Genomic DNA, 8,037 nt, shown 5'->3' on the forward strand with positions numbered 1-8,037 from the left:
ACCCATGCAATAATGTCAACCATAAGCAGCCGATATGTGTTCCTATTAAGATGACTCTTAATGTGTTCGTATTCAGGCTTTTTATTTCTTGATTGCATATACTCCAGAACCCCTGTTTCGTTCTAATTCATATAGACTGGTGGCAGGGGCGAAACTTCACCATTTTCATTAGGGGGGTATAAAGCTTTGATGCCCGACGAAAGGGCGTGTCATGCTGGATAAAAGGGCGTGCCATGCCTGAACGTTATTCTTACGGAACATCGCCTCAAGGGTTGAAATCATCGGGGACCCCGAGAGAGGGTCACTAAGTATGTTAGGCCTTCAGACTCGAGCTGTTTTTCAAAGTAAAAAAAATATGCCTCTAGTTTTTCTGGTGTTGGCTATAAACATTTGTTTCCGAAAAGCAAGCATTTGTAAGGCCTGTGTTTTCTATAAAAGAAAAATAGTCTTCACTTTCTAAATCACCTAGCTATTAAGAGAGCAATTCAAAAAAAATTGAAAAGTAGGATCTCAATTTTATCACAGTGGAACAACAAACGCAGCTTGGAAATTTCGGAATTTAGAAACAGCTACGCAGACTACAATGTTTCAACAAAAAAAGGGCTTCAGTTGCATTTTCTGAGTTTGATTTTCAACTTTCGGTTGCTCCGTACGGAAATTAAACATTTTTAGACACCCAAGCACAAAGTAGGTATCTCTGAATTCACCATAACAAAATACCTCAAGCTTGTGCAAAGAAAAGCTTTTTTATTGGAAAGATTTCACAGGTACACCTCTCATCAAAGCTCAATTTTCGTGTTTTCGTAATCACGAAGTTATTTTTCGTTTTCGTGGTTATTGTTCAGAAATAGAAGAAACTCGAAAGTTTTTTGCAATTCATATCTTATTTACAATTCCTTGATAAATTTTCTATTATATCCACTTGACCTATCGGCTTAAAACTTTATGTTACTTGTTACAGCTATTTGATTTTTTTTAATTAAGGTAGTAATTCACACTTTTAAAAACTTGCACTGAGGCAGACACATATGGACATAAATAAAAGGTTCCTTCATGTAACACATTCAACTTTTCAAGAGTGAAAGTTGAAGATATGATGCAATTGAAAATTAAGATTTTTTTAAGAAAAATATTAATTATGCTAATTAATGCAAATTTTAACGACGCGCTCTTTTTTTCTTGGGCAGTCAATAACTTTTTAATGGAATCTCCTATTCAGCTCAAATTTTTACTGTGTATTCCACTTGAGTGCATGTGTGCAATGAATAGACAATTCTTGAAAATTTTCACTTACAAAGGAAATAATGGCAAAAAACCATGTTTCCATGGTAACGGCTACCATATTTGAAATTTGAAAAATTCCTCTATTCATTCCACTTTTCATATTATTTGCTACAGACTGTGAAAATTTCAAGAAGATTGCTTATCATATGTAAAAGTTATCTCCTGCCCAATTTCATGATTCCCAAAAACAGTGTTTTTGAGAAAATTGACTTTAAAGTTTTGGCTATCTTTTTTCAATATTCTTGGATCTATCTTGGGCCATAACTTCATATTTACCCCCAGTTTGGATTAAAAAAGACTAAGCATTATTTTAATATACTTATTTTGCTAATAAGTTTTCAAATGTTCACTATATTCTCCAAAGGAACTGCAAATGTTATTGGGATGTCTGTTATTACGTCATCAGAAACAGATTGGTCAACTTTATTTTGTTTGCTGCAATCAGAGTACTGATTTCTCTTTCTTCTTTTAGTTGAGATTGGCTTTTCACCTCTACTGTCAAAGGCCCCAGGTTCATAATGTTCTTTTTCAGATCTTTTCATGTTAGTTTTGGTCCTTTTTCTACTTATTCGCCAACTTTTATACTTCGAAGTGACTTTCTGTGCTGCAGAAATTTGGCGAATGTGGTCTTCCTTCTGAAGAGACTTCAAAGATTCCTCTCCAATATCCTCAATTCCAGCTTCTTTTAACATTAGTGCCCTTGATCCAGCACCAGTGTTAAAACAGCAAACTGCTTCTGATACTGCAGACTCTATTCTAACTTTGCTACAGAAGGTTGCTTTGGGACACCTTTCCCAGATCATATGGTTTAGACTCTCATTTGCATTTTGCGTTACACCTTTCAGGCATCTCTCAAGCAAATCCTTTGATGTCAATCTTTTGAAGATAGGCTCTAAAATGTCAAAAAAGGAGCTTGGTAATCTTTTGCTTCCATCATAACTCTTCTTGCCAGTAATTAGCTCTGCATTAAATTTGCACCAAGAGTCTTTGCCTTTAGGGCAAAATTTGTGCTGATCATTAAGGGTAGATGCTGTTGTTGGCATGACTGAATGGTGAAAAATTGCCCAAACATCATTCTGCATCTGAGCCAGGTTACCTCTGTTGGCTCTTATGGAATTACCAAAATACCTTTGGAAACTGTCAATTCTTTCTTTTGTCAATCTCCCTTTACCACCTATTGTTTTCCCATCTAACATCTTTTTACCTTTCATTTCTTTCAGAAGTGTTCTTAGGGCATTTCCCATACGCTTCTGTATATGTCCTATGCATTCCTCCTTTACAACCTGATACCTGCTCCCATAAGCTCTTTCCAATTCCTTACTCACAACCTTGAAGGTGTCACTGTCACCATCTCCAATAAAAGTTGTATATTTTAATCCCCTTCCTTCAATTGATCTTAGGAAAATTCTGGCTGCACCAATTCCTTCCATACCACCAGATGACCCTTCATAATTTATTTGACAAGAGGCATCATGATTTGCTTTCCACCTTTTAAAAGCTTCACTATCTTTATTTTCATGTTGATGTTTTCTGCATTCATGGCAATGCATTGACAATACTTCAAAATCAACAACCTCGCCAGTTTCCATTAGAACCACGACAACGACTCCATACTTAGAAGAGTATCCTCGTTTTTGCCATGTTCCATCAACACTGACAGCAACAGAAATAGTATTATCCATATCATCTAGATAGGCATTGGGATTCTGTTCCAAAACACTTTTCTTCAGACGATTTGCTGCATCCTTCATCTGTTTTTCAGCAACTTCTCTTGAAATTTTGGCAGAAGACTTCAACTGCCTTGCATAGGAAGCACTAGTTAGTGGTGAAGGTAAATTCATCATTCCACAAAAATTTGAAAGAATTTTGCGTCCACCTTTCAAAGAATTGCATGCCATGACTGATCTTGTGTTTACTTCGAATTTACCTTTGTCTAACTTTTTGCTGGTGTGGAAGATTGTCTCTGCTGAGCAACAAGAACACTTAATGATCAATGTCTCAGCAAGCCCATGCTTCTTTCTGCTATCCTTCAAGATCTTCAACTGAGAATCTGATCTTTTACAAGCTCTACAATTGGTAGAGGATTGCAAAGCTTCTTGGAGCAGAGACAGATCAATAATAGTGAAACCATCAGCTTGTTCAATTTGCTTTTGCTTAGAAAGGCCCATTTTCTTCGATGATCTTCTTGTAAGCACCCTCATAGTATCATTTAGTTCTTCAAACGATGAATTCAACAATTTTTGTGCTGTCCTAGATTGAACTGAGCTCATTGGTGTGAAAGACGAACTGGGCTCCACATCTTCACTAGGCCTAGGCCGAGTGTCAGATTCAAGTCTACTAGCAATATCCTGCTTGCGAATGCCAAAAAACCTCCTTTTCCTCTTAACTCTACTTGCTAGAGCCCTTCTTTTATTCGGTGGCATGTTTTACTTATAATATCGATTCAATAAAGCCATTATCAGAATAAATTTGTATTCCGTTTCGCAATCCAACATCTAAGTGACTGTAAAGTGTGCGAATTTGGCGTGTTTCTCAGCCTCTGATCGCAAAAGAGGCTACCACAGGGTGTTCATAAGATGTTTATCATTCCACAGGGAAAGCCTGCAGGCTTGGGGGTAATTTCTTACAAAAAGACACAAAAATGAGCTCCTTAGCAACGCTAAAAAGTCGTTGCTAAGGAATAAACTTCCGACTACTGTCGAAAAACAAGTTAATTGTGTCTAAACCTCAATGTGGTTGTCAAAATAACTATTTCTACCGAATTCTACGATAATTTTGGCGTAGAATGAAACAAAAAAATGAAAACTGAAAATTTTTAGAAAATGCTTTTTCAAAAGTGTGAACTACATCCTTAAAAGACTTTGGCGGCTGTACGGCCTTTTTGGCGATGGGTGCAATACTTTCGGACAGTAAGTGTAAAACCTCAAGAAAGTTTCTGGGCATAACTCCTTATGAATGTATGATGAAAGTTTCATACATTTAGAAAAGAAAATGTTGCTTGATTGTTCTCAACAACGTATTCCGAAATGGCATATCCTTCATGCTTTGATTTATGATGCTTCTAAAAATTGTCAGTGTTCCAAAGGCTCCGACGCAGTATGGAAAGTGAGGGGAGGGGAGGGGCGGGTCAAAGGAAAATTTAGCAATCGTAACAAAAGATTTTGAAAAAGCTCCCTTGTTTTGCAAAAGTGGGGGGGGGAGACATGCCCTGTATTCATTTCTTTTTTTGCATCAAACACACTTTACTTTCCGTCTATACTTTCGCTGTCGATCAATACTTTAGACTCTACTGCCGCATCTCGAGGCGAAGATAAACATGTGCACGTCGAGCTCGGGATGAAAGACACAAATGTATATATGTTGCTGTTGCTTGCCTCGTTTCTGTTTTGTTTTCCCGACTGGGTAGAGATTGAAAAAAGTTTGGGGGGGGGGGGGAGACCACAAATCCAAAAACCAAGCAAGCTAGGGCAAACATTAATAATAAAAGTGCGACCTAAAGAATATTTCATGATTACCTGGCCGATATACTGGCAGCCCTATAAGTATTCATTATTATCGTGTAAATATGTAACTATGTAGTATTTCGATTACACTCGCTTTTTAATAAGAAACTGACTATAAGGAACGAGTGCTGGACAGTCAGAAAAAATCAAGAAACTTCAGTACTCGAAGCAAAAAAATTAAGAAACTATTAAATCTTGATAAAACTGAGAACAACGAAATTTTGTAAGATCCAAGAACATGATTGCCCTGATGGCCTAGAACTTGAGACACAAGGGAAATATAATAATATACTTCCCACGTCTAAATACAGCATCAGAACGGAAACGAATCTCTTGACGTGATAAAAAGGTCAGGAACATTTCGTAACATCATTCATGACATCATAATTAAGAAACTCTTAAGAAACAGTGAGTATTGAAATTTCCAGAACATTAAGAAACTGGAGTACTCAACATCGACCTTTGTTTCATATTAAAAAAATGAGTGTAGTTCTTGTTTATGTTATATTTTTTGGGCGTGTTATAATAACACTGTTATTTGGCAGGATTAGTTGGAGTCGAGGTTGAGAGCGATAAGGTTAAGATTTGATTATATGTTTTATTAAGTTCTCGACGATTTACTTATATTATGTGGCAAGATGCTTGTGAAAGATCTTGTCGACATGAACTATGGTTTTTGGAGGATACGTATTGTTATTTATGGAATCGCGCGTGACGATTGGGATAATTGTAAACGATTTGATGTGTTTGCGAGGACAGTGCTTGTGAAAGACTGTACCTGATTTTACGAGAACGATTCGACGTTACGGGACAACCGTAAAGAAAAATAAAACACTATGATTAGCCTTAAAGTGCATATGACACGAAAATTTTTATACGCTTAAATCATCAAAGAAACATCGCTGGTAACGATGGTGAACTTAGTTTTTTCATTTGCGACTTACTTTCCCCAAAAAACGGGGTTTTCCAACACCCACTCGAGCTAAAATGTGTCACAAGAAAAACGCGGTCGAACCTGTGGTCACGTGACCACTGTGACGTAAAGTGGTTGTGCATCCGTTGAATAGAAGAACAAGGCTTCTGTATGGTTTCACTATGTGCGGGCACTACTGTTGTCCCCCTAAAGATTTTTTTTCTCAATAATTGTCATAAGTTTTATTTAGCTAACTCAAGCAATGCCATCAAAGGCCGGAAAGTAATTTAGAAAATTTTTTTGGTTCATTATAAATTGTTAAAAATTGAAATAAAGTGTTGTGCATGACTTTATGGAACGAATACCCCCTTGAGGAAGATACCGTTGTGCTTGACTGCCATCCTGGAAAACCTGCCCCAACAGAAGTTCGCCGCTTGGCATTACTTATTAAAAATGCAGCGTAAAGATATCGAGCCATCATCTTGTTCAAGGTCACCTTTTTCCGACTGATTTTTCCCGTACATTTCCCTCTCCTCCTGGTTTTGACACCGAAAATACCAAAACATTTTTTCGACGTGATGCTCTACCCTCAGTTCGTAAACCAAAACAAGACAAAGAACGAAGCAAGAATGAAAAAAGCATGGTGAGTAATAAGTTTCCTATTGTTTTTTTATAACTGCCTAACAACGTTCTATTGTGTAACACCTGAGATACGTCGAAAACACCGGGGGCACTCGCTTTATGGAAAAAAGGGACTCCTTGTCTCTGTGTGGGGTCCATATCACCGTTTTTAATACATAAAAATAACCCAAATATTCAATTTTGCAGTTATTTTTTAAACCATTTAAACAAATGTAAACTACTTCAATATTTTATACAAAAGCGAAAAAGGTTTTGGAAACTAAAAAAGCAGGGGGTTGGCAACTCAAGAAATATTTAAGAAGCAGGGAAATGATATTCTATGGGATAAAGATTCAAAATGCAAGTGAGAATCGATTAACAATAAACAGAAGTCACCAAGTAACAAAACATGATATAAAAACTTTCAATTAAATCACGGACTCAGTCGTTTCTGTATAACAGAAATAGTGGTCTTTGACTTGGTCAGCCTTGGTCAAGACCAAAAAATTAATCTTGGATCATGTTTGTTGTTAAATGTAAACATTGAAATTTGTGTTCCTCGTTCTTCACAGGCAAGCAGCGTTAACGGAAGCTCTGCACAGATGGAGTTGCTTTGGCATCAACAAGGTTTTGAATCTCTCAGAAGTTCTGGAATTGAAGTACCTACGTTTGTCTCTGACAGACACCAAGACTGTATGCCATTGCACAGAGATACCTATTGAACAAAAACATTGTATGACTTAATATAATGGTTGATTTGAGTTTCCCTTACATTCTTTAGAATCGGCAGGATCATAACATTACATATATATATTATATGTATATGGTATACTCATTTCTGCCAGATTTAATGAAAATAAAATATTAAATTTACTAATTCTAAGAATTGATAACTTTTACAGTATAAAAACTGGTGGCCTAAAATGGTGGCCTAAAAACAGCAGAAATGTACAGAGAATACTGAATTTATAACACTAAAAAACACAATGACAACTTATTCCACTCACCATTGACTCAAAGTAATATTTCCTCGCCATCGATCACGCAGTTGGGATTTTTGTATTCCACCTTCGTCCTCTGCCTGGTCATGAAAGCTTCGAGCCATGCCAGCTTCGCCTGGTTCCGCGTCTGAATTATCCGCAGAAAAAAGACTGGTTCGTTCTTGCAAGGCAAAAATAGCCCATCAGCAGCACCTAAAAGCTATTCCCCTTCACTTTCGTCAAAAGCTGACGCCCTCGAGCTTGAATATTTGCCGTGAGACATGTTCATAAACTCGCAGGTAAAACTCCGCCGTATATTTTCTTGTTAGTTAGCAATCTAAATTTTCACTAACACAACCACTTTACGTCACTTCCTGTCAAACTCGACCCAATCCCTTGTGACAGAAATTGAAGCAAAAATCGACCTTGGAACAGCTGTAATTACGAAAGTGTTTGTTTTTCGAAAATTTTATGGTGATTTTCGTGATCAGCATACTCGATTACGTGTTGGGGGCGAATAAAAATTTTCGTGTCATATGCACTTTAAGGCCAATCTCCATTAGGCGAAATTGTTTCGCTTTTGCGCTGACGAAAAGCGAAAACTACATGGCCCACAATCTCCAGCTCACGCGTGCCAAAAAGAAAGCAAAATGTTGCGTGCCAAGCATTTTAAGGTGTAGGATGAGAATCCAAATATTCTGATTTTGCTTTATTTGTTGAAGCGTAAGAAACAAAG

Source organism: Rhopilema esculentum, chromosome 14 (genome assembly GCF_057945365.1).
Source record: "Rhopilema esculentum isolate cy_ngs chromosome 14, ASM5794536v1, whole genome shotgun sequence".
Classification (NCBI taxonomy): domain Eukaryota; kingdom Metazoa; phylum Cnidaria; class Scyphozoa; order Rhizostomeae; family Rhizostomatidae; genus Rhopilema; species Rhopilema esculentum.